Source organism: Gallus gallus, chromosome 4, assembly GCF_016699485.2.
Source record: "Gallus gallus isolate bGalGal1 chromosome 4, bGalGal1.mat.broiler.GRCg7b, whole genome shotgun sequence".
NCBI lineage: Eukaryota > Metazoa > Chordata > Aves > Galliformes > Phasianidae > Gallus > Gallus gallus.
Genome location: NC_052535.1, coordinates 87,210,889 through 87,230,964, shown reverse-complemented (window position 1 = coordinate 87,230,964; position 20,076 = coordinate 87,210,889). Strand labels below are relative to the sequence as shown.

General features: G+C 35.2%; 1 protein-coding gene across 7 annotated transcripts in view; it reads left to right on the top strand.

Moving 5' to 3' along the window:
- Positions 1-20,076, top strand: part of CTNNA2 (catenin alpha 2) — a 454,729-nt gene that overhangs the window by 236,564 nt on the left and 198,089 nt on the right. The gene's annotated exons all lie outside the window — the stretch shown is intronic.

Below are 20,076 nucleotides of genomic sequence, written 5' to 3'. Positions count from 1 at the left end.
GTTGTGTGCATGTGAGAAAATTTATAGTTTATATATATAAGCATAAGTGTGTGTGTGTGTGTGTGTGTGTGTATATATATATACACACATAAAACAGGAAAACAGAGTGGTTGGCAGTGGAGCTGAGTATTTACTGCTTAAAGTATGTTTCAGCATTATCAGAAAGCAATGAAAATATTGCATCTGTTGTCTCTGAAAAATGCCAGAAAATATTTCTGATTTATTATGTAGGAGGAAGAAAGTGAAAAGAGATACAGTACTGAAAAATTGTACACAGTAGGAGAAAGAATTGACTGAACAATATTATGTAAACTTTTACACTTGCTGTATAAAAACGCCCTCCGCTGATCTGGATTTCCAGTTTGTAAATCATCCATCTTTCTTTCTGCTTCATGGAAATAGACGGGCTTTTTGTTGGGTTCTGTTACATTTTTCTTCTTTTCCTAACAGAAAGGATGAAACTGTCAAGCTGGTGTAGCTTACTTCTAGAATAAATTAGTGTAAAATCATAATACTCCACTTTCGCTTTTAACACCATTTTTGACATGATGTCTTTGCATTTGACCTATAATATCTGTCTGTTTTGGGTGAGTTCAGTACTTAAATGTCAGCTATCCATTCTCTTTTCCTTTTTACGGTGGCTTCAATTACATTTAATTTTCAATTCTTGCCAACTATCTGCTTACGCTTGAAGAATTTGTATTAAATAAACAGCAACAAAAAAAACCACACTTTGGTTTTCAGTAATCACATAGTTCTGCTTTTCTGATTCCAAACCAGTGTCACACATTTAATGTGGTTATGTTGAACAAGTAACATAAATTCATTTGTTATAAAATACAAACTGAGTGACCTCAGAAGGTTAAGTAGTTTTCTCTTCAACCCTGACAAAGTTTAGAAAGAAACAACTGGTTGTGCAAAATAAGATATGATGCAGCTGAAGGGGGAAAAAAAGTAAATGTGTAAAAATAGTAAAAAGAAATTTGACATGAATTCTGAATACTAAGGGTGAGTTCTGTCTCCCAGGTTAAATGTCGGTGTTGGCCAAAGCATAACATGTCCTACTATTAAATATTCATGCCTCTCATCATAACCGCTGATCAGTGGCTCATGTTTTGAGTTAAATCTGTGTTAGATAATGAACAAGCGTTCTTAGTTGAAAGCAGAAATAGATTGCACAATGGCAAAAGAAAAAGATGAGGAAGCTTCAGGTGTGCAGCCTTTTTTTTTTAGTACCCAGACTGGTCTTGCTGGCAACTCCTTTAAAAATAATTTACTTTTGATACTGGTGTATGATCTGAAGGAATGATGCCTTCTAGATCTGTCCTCCCTTTGATTCATGGTGTAGCTGAGCCCCCTGAAAACAAGATAACTTGAATTGATTGGAAATGCAGGTTTCCCATTCATGGCACCTGGGGGCTTTGGTACATCATTAACTATTTTGAAAAAGAAAGCCCACTCAAATCAAGTTAGTAGAAGACAATGGACATTATGATTTCCTTGTATGCAAGGTGGGCATTAATATCCCTTTAACAGAGGTTATGGTCATGAAAGAAAGCATACTTCATTATAGTTTAATATATGTTATATATGTGCCGTTCCGTGGGAGATCTATGAGTAATTTTGGAGATATTTCTCAGTATAGTTAGAAGCATGCTAGGTAAAACTGTTTTGTTTCTGGCAAACTTATAGTCACAGTAAAGAGTGCAAATAATGCTTTTGTGAAACTTATAATTTGGCCAAGTGCAAACAGGCTTAGCTTAAGGGCATCAACTCGATAGCTGCTACCTCTTGGATGAAACTCAAAGTACCACTGTAAATTATATAAGTATTAGGGTTATTAAGGAAAAACCTGGGGAAATAAATAACTCAGAAGTTGTTCAATTATATTAATAAAGGTATTGATATGACTTCCTCACATCTGCTGACTACTCTTAAGAGGGTCTGGGAAAGAGGTTAGTCAAACTGAGGTTGAAATATTAAGGTTTGAGGACAGATTCCAAAACAAGAAAAGCAGAGGATTTTAATAAATTTGAATTGTGCCAGCATATAAAAATGGAGCCTATAAGGAGGGGAGTAAAGAAGGGGGGGGGGAAGAAACTGATATAAGCTAGTTTAGCAAAAAACGGAGTATTATGTTGGTTTTTGGAAGTGATTTGGAGATTTCTGTATTTTTCTTCCACTTTCTGCCACCTTCATGAAATTTATTTCATTTAACTTTCTCTTTCTCTTTTGTTATTGTCTTCCTCTCCTTTTCCCCTTTTTTGTGTCTTTCCCTCTCTCTTCTCTTCTTAGGTTTAAAACAGCCACAGAAGAATATCTTCACGTGCCTCCTAAGATGTGCTTTTTCTTGAAATGAATTTTATACATCCTTTTTCCTTTCAAAGCATAGAAAACATTTTATTTGCACTGTCTTTTTTTTTGTTGTTTGTTTTTTAGTTATTGCCACTCATTAAAAATTGAAACAAATTCAAACAGTTCAACAGCATTTAAAAATGTGGAAGTATTGACTGATATGAATATTAGGCAGACATGCAGATAGAGAAAAGTAATCAAACAAATTAGAATGTGGTGAATATAGGGATTCTCATTGAAAATACCAGAAGTATTTTGGAGGCACATTGCAGTAGACGTACTAAAGAAACTTTAGTACTACATACTAAAGGAAGAATTCTACTCCAAAGAGCGTAAATTCTAACTAGGTAACGAATAATGATTACTTTATCAGTCCCACTCTAAATTTGATGTGTTAGGCTACAGGAAAGAAGAATTCCTGCAATGTCCCAGGAAATAATTTCTTTTTCTAACTGTTGGGACTATTTCTGTAATAACAATCAACTTGAACAGCACCATCTTTGTCTGAGAAATCTAATGGCATGTCCCAAGTAATGCAAGACAACCATTTTTCAACTGTCTTGAGGAGAAGACCATGATTTGTCTTGTTTTCTTCTAACACTTGCATTCTCTTTGGCTAATACTTGCCAATCTTCATTGACATCAAGTTGATTTTATGTCATTTGATAGTAGTACCCATAATAACTCTGTCTCAGTGAGCTGTGTGTTTGTGCTAAGTTTTTAGTCTGCTAGTAGCATGAAGAGAGGCAGGCCAGCTACAGTCTCGTGACATCACCACTTTCCTGCAAGACCCTTGATTGCTCTTGAAGGCTTTCTGTGTAAGTACTGAGCACTGCCAGGCTATCCACGCATGCACTAAATCCCACTGATACCTTTGTTGTTGGAAATAGCTGAAGAGGGCATGACAGTGAATATGTACCTTTCTATACACACAAGTATTTAAATAACGTGGAGGTGCTGTTCTTTGTTGAATAGGAAAGTAGGGATGAAGAGGCTTCTAGGGAGCTTGTTTTTATCACTGCTACAGTTGAAGTAATCAAAGAGCTGAGCTTTAAAACAATTTGGAAAGTCACACAAAGGTCTGAAATAGTCTTGAAAGAGTATTTTCAACTATATTAAAATATTATAAGTTCTATTTTTTATTATAAGTTCTACTTTTTTTTCTTTAAGTATTTTTTAAAATCTCCCTACCAAGAAGGCTGGAGCTATCTCTCCGTAAATATATTTTGATAAACTAAATAAATAGTAAATAAATAACTAAATACTACTCTCAAAGAAGTAGATAGCACACCTGTTAGAACAATGGCTGCTCTTCTGGTAAGTCTCACAAATAGTGTGAATTTGTTCATAATAATAGTCAAGTTGTTTTCGTCCCTGCAGAAGATAGGAGAGTCTAAGATACAGAATTAAGTGGGAATCAGGAGATATTCTCAAGATATGGACAGTTGGTAGATGCAGTAGAGAAACATTTAATTCATCTCAAATTTCATAGTGGGATGTGCTGACTCAGGGCAACTCCAGTGACAGATGAGCTTGTGAAGCCACAGCAGGAGAGTGTAAAATAAAATATAAAAGAAAAGACTTACATTAGTCCAAGTTTAAGAAACTGAGGGAAAAGGAAAGCAGGCGGGAGATTGAGCTTGAAAGGAGAAAATTAATAAAAATTGAAGTTCCAGAGTGGTACTCGAAAATTGGGGTGTAAGGGGAATGGTAAACCTCCCTGCCTTCTACAGCCCCAGGAAAGTATGTGTTTTTACAGATACTGTGTAGGCTGTGTGTGATGGGGGCTTTTTCCTCTAGCAAAAAATAATAATAATTAAAAAATCATATAATATTTACAATGGTCTTTCTTTGAGTTTGCCTTTACTGTTTGGGGAGTATCACTTAATTTTTAGGATTAGTTTGTGTGTCATGTAAGTATCTGAGGAGATATTAAGAGTCCAAGAGTAGATGAAGTCCTGTTTTCTCTTGAGCCTAATCTACCTCTTCTGCACTTCAAATATAAACTTGGTGAAATTATTATTTCCATAACACACATCCTATGTTATGATTACACGGTAGTAGATGATATTCTATGACTAATAGAATCAAAACCAACACAGGCTCTTCTTGATTCTTCTAAATTTCATACTGCAAATCCTTCTAAGAGATGTTGTTTGTTTGTGTACCATGAGAACAACATTCAGCTCTTAGGACCTTCTTAAGTCAGTAGCACCTTTCTTTTTTTTTTTTTTTTTTTTTTTTTTTCCTCTTATAAGAGCTATTTTAAAAGTACTTGAAGTACTTTTTAATAAGACTCAATATCGTATACATCTATTTGGGGATATTAAAGAAGTCTTTAGTCAGGGTGTATATGGGCGACCTCTTCCATGTTGCGTGAAAAGCTCTGGGGTAAAGAGAAGTTTTTGAAACAAGAATTTAGGTCTTAAGTTGACTAGAGTAGTATCAGTGAGGGAAGAACAAGTCTGGAGGGAATTCTAATGAAGAGGAAAGTATAAAAAAAGTCAGTTTCTCTACTGCTCTTAAAAGGTATACAGACAAAGTCATTTTTATGAAAAGCTGGTTTCATGAGGTTAAGGCACTCATGAAACTAATACTCTGGTGATTCTTCCTTAGCCATTCTGCATAGTCTGAGGAAAATCTCAGAGTGCACTTAATCTCCAAACTCTAGCCATCCAAAATGCAGGGGTTAAATCTAGTCTTGTTCAGGATCCCCCTGCCTTCAGCAGAATTATCTCCAGAAGAGATTTTGTCCCGTTCTATCATGTTTGGCTAGTATCTTTTGAAAAGCCCTTCACCTCTCCTGTCTTTGCAGGCAGCCAAGGCACCTGCAGGCAGAATTCACCTAGTTCAGGCTGACTGTGTATATTTTATATGACTAGGGATGGATGACATTAATCCAGTTCTTAATCTCTGTGCTCTATTCTTCACGGGTAAATTAAGGATATTAATGGCTTGTTTTCATGTGTTTCCCATAGAAAAAATAATTAGATATGACAGGGAACTGATTGTGTTGGAGCAATACAAGGGCATAGCACTGAAGGAGAAATAAAGAGGAGAAGCAGGTTATCAGTAAAACAGAAAACTAATAATTATATATAACTGTATTTTACATGTCACTCAGAAATCACAGTGATATAAAGTACTCAATATAGTCTCCATCACTTCCTAAAACAAAGTTTTAATCATCAGTCCAGTTTTTCTATTGGAGCCTATTTCCTTACAAGAAAAAGATGTTCAGATTTTTAAATCTCAGTGTTCAGTGTTTTAAATCTCCCCCACGCTTCAGCTTGTTAGTCTTCCTTCTAAGAGATTCCCATCTGCCTCATATGTTAACAGTACTGTGGACTTTCTGGCGCAGAAGAATTTGAAAGAATCTATGTTTTGGATTAAGTTATTTATTTTGACAGTAAATTCCTATTAGTTAGGTGAATCATATCCTTTATTCACCATAGAGTGAATCTTTACAAACAGTCATGAAAGAATTACTCTAAATGGAAGCAGATTTCTGTATACATAATGCTGTACGGAAATATATATATATATATATATATGTTTATTTTTAAAGAGGGGAGTGGAAAAGAATAGACTACAGAAATATAATGAATTCTTTAAGAATATGACTGCATGTAAGTTTTCTTGTATTTAATTCCCTAGTTGCCATGATGATGAATCTATTTCATACATTTACACAGATATCTTTAGTCTTGTGTAAGTTTTAAACTTAAGCAGAATAACTCATATCTATACAGATTCTTCTCAAACATTGACGACTATAAAACCAATAGAATAACTTTAATGCAGTCTTTATAAAAAGTGGGGAATGTACAGAAATATGAGGTCCCCAGTATTAATAATTATATTATGCTTAGTAGAATACATCCAGCATAATAGTTATGCTGAATTAAGAGATTGTATTTACTTACAACATGCCATTGAGTATTGTGTTAGTAGGTAAATTAAAGAGTAATAGTTGTGCCATATTTATATGTTTGGCAAAAAAACAAACAAACAAACAAGAGAACGAAGGTTATTAGTAACTAGATATTATCCTCTTAAAATATGAGTTTTACTTGCCTTTAACCAGGTACAATTGCATTTACTCAGAGGAAAGAGGTTTCTAAGGAAAATATGCCTAAACTATAAATAGAGGGATCATTCAAGACAGAACCTGGATCCATCCGGCATTGACAATTTTATTATTACTCTTAAGTTCTGTTCTTATGTTTTTGTTTTCTTGTGATTGAGGAAGAGAAAAGCTAACTTTGGTGTTTGTGTTCTTTTGGAGAATTTGGTTTTGTTCTTTCTACACTACACTTAGCAAACACTTTTGCTACAGAAAGCAGAGAAAGAAACTTCACTTTTTTTTTTCTTGCTACAGTCTTTGATTCATCAGTCTTGGGAGACTTACTCAAAACAAAATGTGGTTATGTAGTTTCCATTTACTTTTTCCAATTTCTGAGAAAGCATTTCAGAATCGGTGTGAATACTTGATGAAGTATGGCATATTCAAGGCCAGCAACATGGATAGATAGAACAGTAAGGCATTCTGAGCTAGGAAGAAAAAAGTGTTTTATTTAACGTAATTCAGATGACAAACCAAGTCCGTTTTCTTACATCTGCTCAACATCAACATATCTTACAAACAAGTTGTTTGAATTTCCAAGGAATGTAGTGTGAGAGCTGCAATTCATGATAGCTTGTGTTTTGTCCTTGACCTTTACATTTCAGCACTTCCTCAGTCTGCTAGAGTCTGTTGTTAAATGCCAGCCTGGAGTTTTGAAGGCATAAAAGATTATCAGTTAGAAAAAGAATTGCCTTTCAAATGAAGATCAATACAAAATCCGCATATTGTAGCAAACAGAGCTACATGCAAAAGCATTCCAATACAGAAATGCAGGGAAGTATTTGTAATTTTGACAGCACTAACAGTGGCAGAGGGAGGGAGGGCACCTCTGCTGTGCCTGAGTCTGTCTGAACAGCATCCCAACCTGTTGGCAAGCTAGCTCATGGATAGGCAGACATTCATCAGAATGCTTGTAGTTTCTAGCTATAAAAACAGGAAAGAATCATAGGGATATGGTGATCAAACCCAACTCCCTCAACCTCATATGTTTAGCTTGGAAATTAGAAGGCTTCAGGGAGACCTCACTGCAGCCTTCCAATACTTGAAGGGATTTAATAGGCAGGAGCGGGACTGACTCTTTATATAACCTGTTGGGAATAGGACAAAGGGGAATGGTTTATAAAAGTAAAAGATGGGAAATTTAGGATAGAAGTTGGGCAGAAATTTGTTACTTGGAGAGTGGTGACGCTTTGGCACTGCTGCCCAGAAATGTGTGGGTGCCTCATCCCTCAAGGTGCTCAAGGCTGGGTTACATGTGGCCCTGAGCAACCTGAGCTGAGCTCAGCATGGGAGTTTGGAGCTAGATGATCTTTAAGATCCATTCTAACTTGAGCCATTCCATAATTCTGTGATCTTGTGAGGATTTTTTGCAATTACACAGGTGAAGTTTGCATATCGAGGTTTAGTAGATCCTCAATTCCAAATTCTGATCTTTCAGAGCTGCAGCCAGCTGTCCTTTACAGAAACAGTAGGAATCATCTCTTTCACTGTGTGAAAGCCTACATCTGAACTGGCAATAATGTTCCAGTAGCTCATGAGAGAAACAAAAATTAAGTCAGTGATTCAGCTTTAAGCAGGTATTTGAATATGAGTTTATAGTGACCTCAGAGTGATCTGTTCCGGTTGACTTCATAGAGACTTTAGAAATCTATCAGACCAAATAAATATGCTGGAAGTATCTCTATGCATAGATTAAAATGCTGTTGTGGTTTAGGTACTAATTTCCACATTCCCATGTGGTTTTGTTTTATTCCAGAACTGATAGTGTATTGGTCTTCAAACTGATGTTTCATGTGAGCAAAATTATTATACCTACAGACATACAATTCAGGTGTGAATTTCTTTATGAGGAAAAGAGGTTGTACCTCCCTTTAAAGCCTATAATACACCATTTGTGCTCTAGGTCATCCTGTAGACAAGAATCTTTGCAGTTGAAAGTCTCATTTACACTCCAAATAGAGCTAGGTTCAGCTCTGATCCAATTTACACTGGAAAGAAAGATGCTTGAAGACTTTTTTTTTTTAATTCTTAATCTGCTTATTTTACTAATTCCATGATTTTCATATATTGACAACAACAACAAAAAAGATGTTTTCAGTGAAATCTCATGTTTTGGAGACAGAAGTATATGTGAAGATACTGAAAGCGTAACTTGTGTTCATGGATCTTCTAAATAAGCTTGTCTACGTATTGTTTAATAAATAGGAAAAAAAAAGGGCATATTAGCTGCTTTTTGGAATTGAAAAACTAGGTAATACTTTAAAATCATTTTCACAAAGCTGTTTGCAAGTTTCCAGTGTTTGCAAGAGAATCTTATCTAGGGTAGGCTTTGTTTCACAAGCACGTGAAATTTCATCTGCTTTAACTGATCTTCATCTGTTCTTTGAAGAAATTCCAGGTTGGAAATGTGCAAACAGAAAGATGCAATTAGAAGTCAGTATGAAAGACAGAAAAAATTAAGACAATTTAGGAAATTACTCAATTTTTCTACTCTGACCTGCAGAGTACTGGTTGTTAGAAAACACGGCAATAGAACAAAACATATGCAGGCACTTGTAATTATCTTTAAAACCAAGAGAAATAAAGGTTTCTTTTAGATGGCTGCCTGGTATTATTATTATTTTTTAAGCACTTCAGAGAATTGCATCTGTGATGAGATAAATGCAGCTGCAAATTTAAATTAAGATTATCTTTAGGCTAGTAATCTCATTTACTGTTCAGCAATTTTAATTCAAGTCAAGACAGTGCAATTAGTGTCATCATCCTGCTGATATTCCTCTTTGCTTTGTGGTTGTATTTACTGTTGTTACGACAAGACAATTCATATAAAGTATAAGTCAAGATAATTAATTATTAAAGGGGAAAAGTCAGCAAGTGCTGCTGCTGCAGCGTGATGAGCTGGGATTGTGTTAGCACTGGAAAGAATGTCTCGTTAAAACACTTGGCAAACTTTGCAATTTTCCATTTCGACATGGGGATAAATTTATTTCAATTGGCATTCTGAAATCTGTTATGCTTTTTGTTTTACTCTTCTCTTGTCTCTTTAAAATTATATTTCTTTTGAATATTTATGTTACGAGAATTAAAAAATGTAAAAAATATATATTTTCCATATGAAGAAGGGATTTTGCTGTCACCTATCTAGGCAGTGTTTAAGATGGTATTTTCCTTAAGCTGTATTTTCCTACAGCTTGCATAGATATAAAAAAAGTCATCCCTTTCAGGTATACAAGTGTTCAAGTAGTTCTGACCGTACTTTGTGTTCCCAACTAGCACATGTTTGAATGCTTTTTATTAGTGTTTTTTATTTTTATTTCCTACATTTGCATTAGAAGGTCCTGGAGGAAAACAGGTTTCCAACCATGGGTAACTTTCTTCAAGACTGCACCATTAAATCTGTTTCTGAATTTTGAATTTCTGATGGCCACTTTTTTGTTGTTGTTTTTTAATAAAAGTGAGATGAGACATCACCAATATATAATCTGCAAAGTTAGATAGGGTGCAAGTAATAAAGGAGGTGGGGTTATTTATTTATTTATTTATTTTACAAGGAAAAGGAAATGTAAAGGGGTGAATCAAAAACACAGGAAAGATACATTAAACAAAAGTAGGAGACATTAAGTTATATTTGAATGAATAGTCAGTGCACAGTTTAGTGTTATAAATGTGCGTCTTGCTTAAAAAGACAAATACAGAAGAGCATGCCTGTATATATTGTTGTGTTGTAGACACAGTTGTAGAACTGTGCCAAGAGTATGTTGTGCCAGAAGCTTTTTTAGTTTCCTACAGCTCAGCAAGGTCTTTAATATACACTTACCTTTTAAACTTATGAGTAACAGGATTGATTGAGTGGTCTCTTCATGTCTACCTTTCTGCTACAAACTACCTTACTCTTTCTGGAAAACTAAAACATATGGTGCTATTAAGACCTTGAAGTGTACTTAGAACCAAGTGATTGTGTGTAATGCACACACTGTATATGCATCTCTTCACTTCTCACTTCTCTCAATGCATTTTATGTATGTTTCTGAACTAATGAAAAGATTATAGAAGGACTTTTCCCTTACATATGTTGTCCTCTGTGTTTGTGAATCAACCCTGCATAAAATGACTTTTACGCTGGCTAATAAATATACTTTTGAAGATCAGATTTTTTTTTATGGTTTGTGTTTTCTTTTTTGGAATATACACTTCTGGGTTTAATGGAGACCATTTGGCAAGGGAAAAGGGGGAATTGTAAAGAAAATGTTATGGACCATGGTGACTGCTGCTGTAGCAGAGTTGCTAAGAATTTCTTTCTTGGTAAAGTGTTGGGTGTGTTTTGTACCATTCATAAGTTCATTCACTGAATTTACAGATCTGATAATCCTGTCCTACAGTAGCAAGTAAGAATGTTGGGAAGAGACAGTATTTAACAGATGGAGCAGAAGTTCAAGGATAACTCAGTTCTTAATTGCTTAACTAGGAACATTATAGGAAAAAAAATTAAACCAAGACACCTGTTGGTTGTTATTATTGCAATATAATTCACTGGCTTACTGCTTATTACCCTGGCTGTAAATCAAGCCACATTAATTTTGGACGTGTTCTTTGCTTAACTGAATGATTTCAGCAATAATGCTTCAATGATGAACTTAGAGTCTCTTAAGACTGATTGATTCGAAATGTGCCCAACAAGTTTGGATCAGCAGAAGTCACCCAGGAAAATAGATCCCAAACAAATTGAGGAATTAATTTAGGAATCTCTCCTTACCATAAACAGTTCATCAGATAAAAGCAGTAATTGCCAGAGCCATGCAGAGGAATGAGCAGAATCAAGTTAAACTAGTCCTGCAAAATTGAGTGAAGCAGGGGGAAAAACCTACTTCTGATCTTAAAATTTCATTCTTTCAGTAGTATTTCAGTATTTAACCACTTTTTATAATAACTACAGTGACATGGGAAAAGACAAAAATGAGTTAATGAAAAGCTTGGTCATTAGTGTAGAGTCAAGAAACCATGATTTGATGTTCCATAAGGGAATCTAAATTGCAAAATTTCAGTTGACTTTAATGGTATTTGGACTGAGCCCAATACTACTAGCTCATTTTTTGAGGGGAGCATCAGCGTCATTGGACTGAAACAATTTCATCCCCAAATGGCAAATTCATGATCTAGGTTGTATTTAAAAGACTTTGGCCATCTTGGCTAAGTTAACTAGAACTTGGGTTTTCTGTGCTTAGCTTGAGTATAGGGAAAAAAAGAGAAAAGTTCTATGTGTAGTACAACTACTGAATTTGTGTTGTAAAGTTGTGTTCCTCATTAATGGGTTCTGGCAAATAGTAGTAGTTGAGCTTTCAGCTTTTTTTATAAGGGGCAGAACAAGTAGGAAGACTCTTTTCTACCCTGCTGAATACGTTTTCAGAAGTCTGGTGTCTTTGGAGATGCTGTCACCCTCCTATGTAGTTATACTGAAGATCAGAGAGGAATTCATGGATTCTCTCTGGAGAAAGGTTGGTAATGTTTACGTTCATGTACCCTCGTGGAAGCCTGCAGTTAGATTCACAGCGCAACGAGTGCACAAACTTCGATCTCAAGTGAGATTGCAGACTACAAACAGCTTAGAATTCATATTCATCAAATAAGGTTGCACGTTGTTCTTTCATTTTATTCGTGTTTTTCACAAACATGGTCTACACTGAAGAGCATTCAATAGGTAAAATATATTTAATTTATGACATGCACATAATGAAGTTCATATAAATCATGTGACTTGTTTGTTGCTTTTGTTTTTTTTCTTTTAGCAGACTGAATTAAGTACAAATCAATACTAAGTGACCACTTTACAGCATTTTCATAATTCAGAAACATGATGCTTAGGCATCATGGTGCATGGTTCACAGATGCTCAGTTCATAGTGTAATGGTTGAGTTTAATTCGTAGCATAGTTTGAAATACCTGCCATCCTGTTTTCCTGTATTTGTTTTCTGTGAGGGTGGCTCACGGCAGGTAGGATGAATTGTGTACCCAACCCGTTTCACTGCCTTCATGTTAGTAATGGATATCTGGTTTTTGTGCTTTCTTTTATGGGAACATCCATTACGTATTGGTGTGATTTTTCTTTGTTCACACCTTTTCTCTTGCAGGGAAGTCTTACTGATTTGGCTGATAATTTTGCTACGTCTCTTGTCAGCATTTTGGTTTGATGAATGAAATGCCATTCTAGGTTATTCATTTTCCTACAAAATCAAGATTTTTCTCTTACTGTCATATTTTAAATTCTGATAATAAAATGTCTTCTGCCTCCTGCCTTGTAAGAATATTCCACCTCCAAACATACTTAACTTGGCAGAGCTTGGACAGTTTTGGCTTGCTTCTTGAATGGGTTTCAAGCAGTATTCTTGTTGTAGTAATAACTATAACTGGCGTTAAAGAACTGTGATTATCTGCAGAGCATTCTTAAATGTATGAGAGGCAATATGATCATTGCCCAAGACCTATGTCTTTGAAATGGTCTTTCTATGAAGTTTATCTATGATACTGGTTCCCATGTTCCATCCTGTGCTCTGATTGCACATGGTGTTGTGATTTTATTTGTGAATTACACTATTTATTTATATAAAACGTGCCCAGAAATCTAGTTTTTTAAATAGTAAGATTAGAAGCAGCAAAATTTTATCTCTGGCTTGGATATGCAAGATGTATTAATGTAGCTGTACCAAATAGTTATAGCTACTATGTATGTGTTAATACGTAGATAAGTGTCATCTGATATGGAAATTTGCTTGAAGATTCTCCGTTATGGTGTAAAAGTGACTTCAGTAGGGTGTTTAATCAGCCTGATACACTGGCTCCTGGTCTTTGCTTCCCTACCATTTATGCCCACTTGATTCTAATCTATGATCTTAATGATAAAGCTTTGTTTATTGATACTTCTGTGGTGTTACATCATTCAGAAAAGTCAGTGTGCCAATTATTGTTCGTATTGGATGTAGAAAGAGCCTGGCTTTTCCAATGATCTTCCTTTAAACTGCTGTAGCTCTTACTCATTATTTACATAGTGATAATATCAGGATAATTTCTATCTGTATAACTTCATAAATTTAGCAGTCATTCCTCTTTTCTGCCTGCAAGTAAATACATAAATAAACGAAGCAATCATTAATGGAATTACTTGATAACTTACACTTACATGAAATTTATTCCCATTTTAAAACACCTTCCTTGCTTATAATTTTGTCGCTAGGTTAAGCACCCCTATACTTTTATGCCTGCCACCTAAGGAATAATTAAAGCATCATGCTAAGCTCAACAACAGAAAAAATGAATGGGTTTGGCATCTGAGGCAGGCATGGTTGTCTGAAAAACTGCATCAACCTCTGTGTGGGTGGAGGAGCAGTAGCACTGCTTTTAAGATTGCTTCCAGTATTCACACTGACACAGCTGGGGACAAATGACAGCCTTCCAACAAGTTTTAAACTCTCCATAAACTTGCTCTGTTTAAAAAGTTGCAGTATGGATTATTTCATGATTTTATTTTACATTTTCCATTAGATAGAATCAGGTTCTTTTTCTGCCAGATTTGAGAGATTTATCAGTTTACATTGCAAGTCGAGAAGTGGATGTAGCTGTGCCACTGGAACAATGTGTACCATCTCTGAGAGATGCTGTAAGCCTGGGCTGTTCCACAAAACTTAAAGCAAAATTCTTGGCACTTTCAAATAATGACCACTACATCTTCCATTAACATTTCTAGAAGTTTGTTTATGATGTGATAAAGCACTTAAAATTTACCTAAAACTTACAGACGAACTTTATGTGCATAATAAAGTGCTTTGTTAGATCTGGGCTAACTAGAACCTGATTGCTTCTGCTTTCTGTGGTGATTTACAGCATTTCTTCTTTGTGTTGCGCTTTGTTTTCTGTGAATTATGATAGCAGAACTAATCAAAACCTGCAGTAAATACTGATATCAGTGACATTAGATCAGCACAGGGTATTAATATTCATTGGGGAAAAAAAAAACAAACAACACAACTCTGGAAGATAAATTATTGATAGAAGAAGAGGCATTTCAGAGGATTTTATTGAAACATGAGAAATTAAAATACAATACATTATTGGCAATAAAGTATGTTTCCCTTTATTTAATTTGTTCAGTGGTATAATCAGTAATTTTTACACATTTGGTATATAATAGCCTTGATCAAATTAAGAGATAAAACAAACCCATGGCAAGATAGATTCAGAAGTTTAAATCCTTTCTTACAAATCCTCTTCCACTGAAATACTTCTAATTCCGTGCCTGGTATTAAGCATGGCACAATCTGGCATGCTGCAGTGGTTGATCAAGTTGTGATTTGCTCTCACATACAGGGGATGCTGTAACCCACCACATCTGTTCATAGGGCTTGAATTTTTCTGTGTTCACGTGCAAAGATACAGCAGAATAAACTTAATGATAACTCTAGGATGAATTAGTAAACTGAGAATAAGATCATTTTTTTTTTTCATAGTATGTCTGTAGAGGAGGAAAGAAAAGGGTGGGTTGAGGAGAGGCCTATGCTTTGGGTGTCCTTCAACCTACTGTCTGCTGGCCCCCAGCATTTCTCCTTCTGTGAGCTCATATTCTACAAGGAATCCATTGCCAAAGGGACTCTCTTGGGTTATTGCAGTTTTTGGTGTGTTTTATTCTGGAAAGAGGGAGCATTCTATCTGGGAGACAGGGAAATGAAGCGAATCTCATTTAGAAAAGCTGTGCTGGTGCCTAATTTGTGTATTGTTAAAGTACAAAATTAAATTCTTGGTAGCTGTGCAGTTTTATGTAATTACCACCATTTTTCACTGAGCAAAGGGGAAAAAAGTGCTGTTTACATTAAGGACCATAGAATGACAATGCAGGAGTATCTGGCCAAGGTTCAGATCCTCTAGAAGTCCAAATATTAATGAGTTCACACCCTCTTGCCCTTAATCTTTTATCCCTGCCATCTTTCATCTCTCAGACAACATCTCACTCTGAAATTCATGATGTCCTGCACTAGTTCTCAAACTAGCTACTGCATCCCAATGCAGTAGTTACATCCAGTGCCTTGTAAGAAAATAAATGATGTTCAGGTTCAACATTTGTGACCCTAGCTGACCTAGCACTTGTGAGAGAATGAGATTTTGCCATCATTTCTGCCCTGAAAAAAATTCCTCATATTCTGTCATAATGTCTCTATAGACGTATCGAATATTATGAACTTGCTCACTGGTTTTCCCCTGGCATACTTTAAATGTGCACAATATACAATCAGTAATTATCCCTTGGAACATGCTTCATTTTGGACTCATATTTTAGTCTGCCAGTGGTTTGTGTTTGTAAATAAAGGTTTTCACCTTAAACCACACCTGCATTCATGAAAAGCTTTTTCTTACCTGTGGTGTGGAACTTTCTCAAAGAACTTCAGTACCATTGATTTGAATTCCTCCCCCCCCAGTCTGATTTAAGTAATGACATGAAAAAAACTGGTTGATCCCCTAAATAAAAAAAACACATTTCTGTGTATATTCTGTGTATATTCAGTGGGAAGCTGAGAGCTCCACTGATTCACCACAAGAAATAAACAACTTGGCAAATTGAATCAAACAAGAATAAGCAACAGTATAAAGGTCTTTAAATGTTTAGAACTGGAGAAAGGGGGTATGGGAGTTAAATAAGGAGGAGGAGAAGAGACAAAATTGTTACTTAACTACCAGTTTCGGAAGGGAAATATGTTTAGGGAGTGCATTTTGTCTTGCTTCTATTGAAAGGGAGACGACATTATGAGAAGATTTTTATACCTACTGAGATTTTTATATTGTTGTAGACAGGAATAAAGGAGCAGAAATGATGCCCTGTGTGTGGGAAGCACATCCATCTCAAAATTTCCCTGGATATAGTAGTGTAAGCTATTATTTCACCTCTAACATTTAAAATCTTTATTTTTGTTGGAATTCATTGCAGTGCTGGTATAAAGAGACATTATAATACAAACCTTGGGCTTAGTCCAGGTGTGATGATGTCAGTAGGAGTCTTTGGATGAGACTCATCATCCTTCTCCCAGCAATTATTTATTCAGGAAAATAAAAAAAAAAAAACATTTTTAACAGAGAAGTCTAACCCATCTACAGGCTTGTTGCATTCTTAAGATTTTTTTTTTAAGCCTGTCTAAGAAGAGATACTGTTGTACAGAAATCATTGACTCTCAGTGTACTTTTTTTTAAAAAAAAAAAGCTGACAAAGGAAATCATTTTCTATTATATCCATTTTTAGATATTTGAATAAATTGCCTGATTGTTAAAGATACTAAGCATTCACACTTCAGAAGAGCATTTTGTGTTAGTAAATGACACAGGATGTTTTTCCCCCAAATGAAGCACTGAAAAGAAAAAGGAAATGTTCTGAAAATCAGTAAGCGTAACCTCTTCTGCCTGGAAACAACTTATACCTGTTTTTCTCCTTTACATCCTCCTTTTTTGGCTTCCAGATTTAAGTCTATTTTTGATAACAGGCTTCTTCCTGAGGGTTTTTCTTGGTTTTCGATCTTTTTCTGAGCAAATGCAATGGCTTTACTTCCCCAGGGATAGCAAAGGTTGTAGGAGAACTGAGCTTCGGAATGTAGCCAATGTGCTGGTGGTTCTCAAAGCACAATTTCAAGCAAACCAGGCAGAAAGAGCTGTAATAACTAATATGGGTTCTTTGAGTTAAGGCTCTGAGACAGGAGCATGCAAAGAACTCATGGTTTTCTTGAGATGGATGGGCTTCATCAGGCTGGGAGAGCTGGTTGGGAAGACATGTTTTGAATGACACAGAATTTGAGGATATCATGGACTGGTGGACTTTTTGTGCAAAGTGAGATGTTGGGATATGATGGGGGCTTGAAGTAAGGGATTTAGGAGTGGGGAACAGCTAAGGCATTTGGACTAAGAGTTAAGAGTGAAGTTAAGAGCATAGTTAAGTCTGTAGTGGTAGAAATGAAAGATCTACCTTGGCAAAAACCCTTCTCTAAGAATAGGTGTTTACAAGTGCTTAAAGAATATAGCAGGACAGGTGCTAAATGATCCTTATCTTCTGGACATGAGAAATTTTTTAGATGGCAGTTGCATCTGGAGTATCTTGTATAATAATTTTTGAAGTTGTTTTATTGCCTTTCCAGTTCCTCTATATATTGCTCCAAGATATATGTGACAAATGTTTATATTTGAGAAAGTATTTATTTTCTCCTGTCTAATCATTCAGTGCAGTTGTCCCCAAGGCCTTGTATAATGAGAAGAGTAATTAATTACCCTCTATTCACCTTTTCAATGAAGTTCATAAATGCATAGATCATCTCATGTTTTTTTCTCCAGTGAGCTCATTTTGAATGGAAAAAAAATATACATGTCTATTAGTCTTTTCTGTTAAATCTTATGGCACTGCAGGCACAGGTGTAGCCCACATCTCTATGGTTTCATGGTGAAACTATCTTGTTCTGTAGCCCTTTCAAAATAGTTCTGTCAGTTTATGATAATCCAAGAACATAATAACTTTATTTCTAGAGAATATCTCAAACAATTTTTTTCTTACTATTTTATTTATTTATTTATTTATTTATTTGCTGAGTGAATTTTTGTGTATTGCAAATACACTGTTGGGGTGCTGCAAGCACTTTAATGCTGAATTGGATCGGAGCTTTCATTTCTCAGCTCCTTGCATCTGTTCACATTGTCATTAGTTTTCATCGTGCTGAGTATTTTGATATCGTTAGCAGATTTTGCTACCTCACCCAGTCCTAGATGAATTATGGACGTACAAATGAGCCAAGATCTACAGCATATACCAGTGGGAGTCTTCTTATAATTTCCTGTCATTAGGTAAATTGATCATCTTTGATCTTTTAACAGCCGGAAAATCTATAAAAGAATTTTCGCTTGTACTCAGTGCTTCCTTGTAGAGCTTTTGTTGTCAGTCACAAAGTCACTGTGATGTGGTGGTGTTGTTCAGGTGCCTTAATTATACCTTGCTCAGTTACACTTGCCTGATGCTGTATTTATACACAACCACTGTGGTTTAAAATCTCTAACTTTATGCACCAGATATGGCGAGGAGCAGACTGAAAAGCATAACTCATGTAGTCAAGTAACAATTCTTCGATAGCAAGTGAAAAAGAAACAGGGCCTAAATACGAATAAATCTGAAGATTATGATAAAGAAGTACTTTATTCACCTATTTTACTAGCAGTGTATATTATAAGAATGACTTCTTATTTTCAGAGAACTTTTCACTTGAAAAGCCAATCTTTTGATGCATCTGAGATTTGAAATGTGTTTATGTTTTGTTCATCTCATAATCCAAGGCTTTAGTGGTCACTAAGACTTCACATTTCATTCTCTGGTTTCAGCATTTCTCTGACTCTTTGCTTACCTATAAGCTACTAAACTCACCCAAATATGTGTATCACAGATCAAATGCTCCTACTGGCATGAAATTCTACTGTTTCAGAAGGTTAAAGACATCAGATTTGAAGTCAGTAGTTATGGGTTTTTTTGTTTTGTTTTGCTTTTTCCTTTTTTTGCAACAACAAATAAAAAGGAATTTTGGGGATCAAGTTGCCTAGTGTGGCATTGCCTCATTCAGTGAAATCCAGGCAGTTAAAGGAAGCCAATATAGTAGTGATGGTTGCAATCTGCCATGTTCTCTTCTTGCTATCAGATTTAAATTAATTGTGAAGTGGGTTTTTTGAGGAGTTTTCTGATCCCCGAGGAAACTCTAACAGTCTGTCTAGTTCAATGTTAAGTTTCAAAGATATTCTGTAGGAGTACAAATGGTTTTTATAGTAATTTCTTAGTAGTCTTCAGATATTCAAATTAAAGTATTGAGAATGGAAATTAATTTAATAACTTTTCAAAGAAAGTTGGTTCTGTGAGATCTGGTTTCTCCTATCCGTAGAACATCTCTACCCTTTACAGCTATCCTATATAGTCATTTCTGTTGTTTATAATTTTATTTCTATTATGTCTATTAATAAAAACGTCAATATTTTAATAAACCACGTCATTCTCTTTTATCAATAGAGAACTCTCAATTCCTTTTTTTTTAAAGAAGTAGTCTATGTTATTTTTCTAACTGTGAAAAATAATCATAAAAAATACATTACAAATACATAACATACAAAGATAAAAAAACATTAAGGGTTTATGGTACACTTTAAAAGAAAAATCTGTTCTCTGGTTCTATTTGATCTACCTGCCTTACAAGTAAATTCCAGTCCTTTCTGTCTCTTTGCTATCTCTTTCTTGCTTACTTAAGTGCTTGCATCTGGCAAATCCCAGTGAAAGCGTTCAAACTGAATGGGATGAAATATTAGAACCTTGTCAGAAAATCTTTATTTAAAAGGGATGCAAGTCTGAGGTTATTCAATTTCCCCCAAGCCCACCCTCAGCAGAGTTATTGTGTTTATTAAAGTGCTTGTTTGCAGACAAAAAAAAAAAAAGGGAAAAAAAAAAAAAAAAAAGGAAAACAACAATATCCCATGCAGATAAAATATATTGATTTCTTGGTAAATGGAAGAATTTATATCATCTGTCTTTTAAGACAGTATTAATATTTATTAGG